A 2,484-nucleotide genomic window follows, 5' to 3' on the forward strand; every position below is an offset into this window, starting at 1 on the left:
TATGGGCTGAGCAAAAATTCATGTTCATCGTCACTACAGACACAACGCCCCTACTATTTTGTTGACGGGTGGCAACACAACAAGGGGCAAGTTGGCTCTGCCCGCCTTGATCAGGGCAGATTTTTTTACCATTGATCGGGGGTTAAGGGAAACCAAAACTTTGGAGATTGTGGATGAGGCAGGGATGGTATTTGTCCACCTTGCACATATATATATATACGGTGTGAGACAGATACGTGAGGAGCAAATGCAATCTCACTTCCACTAGCCAAAAAAATTAGGACCCGTTTGAGAAGGAATTTACTTTTTAGCACTAATTGAGCTGCATTGACCAAGATACTTTAAGAAAACAACCAAAACTAGCTTTACTGAAAATTTGATTTTCAGTTCAGCGTTTTTGGGCTTTCCGAGTTTTTCAGCAAGCTTCAGGACATATTTGGCGCCGATACTCGGAAAGCCGCCACCACGTGAAAGCCCTTTTAATCAGTAGGAAAAAGCCTCGGCTACCTGCCGCTGCCAGCCCGCCTGACAACCACATGTTTCCCCTCAAAATCTACAAATTCCGATATGTCTATGCCAGAGTTTGCCGCCGGTAGTAACACATCATCTTCTGCGACCTTAGTTGCAGTATGATCATCTAGGACATCCAACCGTCTAGTTCCATTGCTAGTTCATTCATCGTGGCTCTTTCCTCCCCATGTAAACTTAAGCATCCGTTTGCAAGCTTGACAACTTCCAATTGTTTACTATCCATTTCTTTCAGAATTTGATCCTCCAGGACTTCGAAAATGCAATTTTCATTCACGGGTGGAACAAAATAAGCAGCTAGATTTGTTTTCCCTTCAGGACTTCCGGTCAATAGGTCCACAAGAAGAACTCCAAAGCTGTAAACATCACTCTTCTCTGTTAGCTGGCCTGTACGCAGGCATTCCGGGTCCAAATACCCTAGGCTTTCCTGTACCATTTTAGGTAATATTCGATCTGTAGGAGCCAACTTTAAAGTTCCAAAGTCCGATACTTTTGCTCTAAAACATTGATCCAACAGTATGTTGGTAGACTTCACATTTCCATGAATGATTGTTGTAGCTACAGAATGCATATAATGATATAAGCAAGTGCCCTTGCAGTTTCTGCAGCTATTCTCAGACGAATTTTCCATGAAATCGAGGACATGTGACGCTCATGATCAAGTATGTGGTGAAAGAGCAGGGTTGCATTTGAAATATATTCATAGACTAACAATGGAATTTCAGTCTCTAAACAACAACCAATGAACTTTACCACATTCCTATGATAAATTTGAGAGAGAATGACCACTTCATTTATGAATTGCTCAATTTGGCTCAAATCCACTATCTCGAACTTCTTAATGGCAACTATCCCCTTATCTGTTAGAATTCTTTTGTATGCTGTACCATATCCTACTTTCCAAATAATCAAACTCGCATCATAGTTGTTTAGTAGCCTTTTCAAGTTCTTCAGCAGTAAAGGTGTAGTGTTCAGAACTAGAGAGACGTTGTTGTAACAACAAACCCCCATTTTGCTTAAAGAATTTAATTTTCATGGACTTCCTCTTTCTACGTACCCAAAATAACCATGAGCTGCCCGCAAGTAGTAACATAAGCCCACTCATATACCTACATGCATGCAAAGAACTTGAGATATAATATAGGATTTTTCAGGTTATAGTTAAAATGAGAAAGATAGTAAATGGAGGCTTTAAACACCTTTATACCCAAAAGAACTTGAGAAAGATAGTACTATCATCTGGAGATATTTTTAATATACGGCAGGGATGTGCTGTGGGACATTGTGGGGCGCACATGTGAACTCATGTAATTTCATTATGCAATGATTTTTTTTTCGAATTTATCTGTTCGTATCACCATTTATAATAACCTAGTTAGACGTTGGGAGATTTTTAAATTGGTTTTAACAATCTTTGAGTTTCGTAAAACCTGATTACGGATGTACGTACATATGTTGGGTCCAAAAATTCTTTTTTTTTTTTTTTTTTTCTTGTTTTATCGGACTAGCACATTCCCCATCCCCTTAACACCCCTGGTGGCAGCGGGGTGTTAAATCTATTGCTCGCCTTGCTGCGATGGTAAATGGTAGGCTTCCTCTTAGTTATTTGTCTATTAATGGATTTTAGACCAATTGTAATGTTACTGTTGATTCATTTTGTGGGTTTCTCTTATTCCTTCATGTTGATTAATGGATGTTACATTTTACAGAAAAAAAATATAGGTATCTGTATGTATAAATGAATGGTACATATACATATTTATAGATTATTAGTATGCATGTGCTTTGAATGTGAAAATTTTCTTTGATGATGATGATAATAAACAATATGTTTTCAAAATTTTTTATGATTTATTTATATTTCTATGTCTATAAAATTATTCTTATTTGTCATATTTATTTTTCTTTAATATGATGAATATATGATATTAGAGAGGTTCCCAAATATTTTCTACA

The 2,484-nt window shown here is 37.4% G+C and overlaps 1 pseudogene; it reads right to left on the reverse strand.

Moving 5' to 3' along the window:
* Positions 1 to 637: 637 nt before the first annotated feature.
* On the reverse strand, positions 638 to 1,539 carry LOC148855236 (putative wall-associated receptor kinase-like 16 pseudogene; annotated as a pseudogene).
* Positions 1,540 to 2,484: the final 945 nt, after the last annotated feature.

This window comes from Nelumbo lutea, chromosome 4 (assembly GCF_056320005.1).
Source record: "Nelumbo lutea isolate HS-2025 chromosome 4, American lotus-T2T, whole genome shotgun sequence".
In the NCBI taxonomy this organism is placed as follows: Eukaryota; Viridiplantae; Streptophyta; class Magnoliopsida; order Proteales; family Nelumbonaceae; genus Nelumbo; species Nelumbo lutea.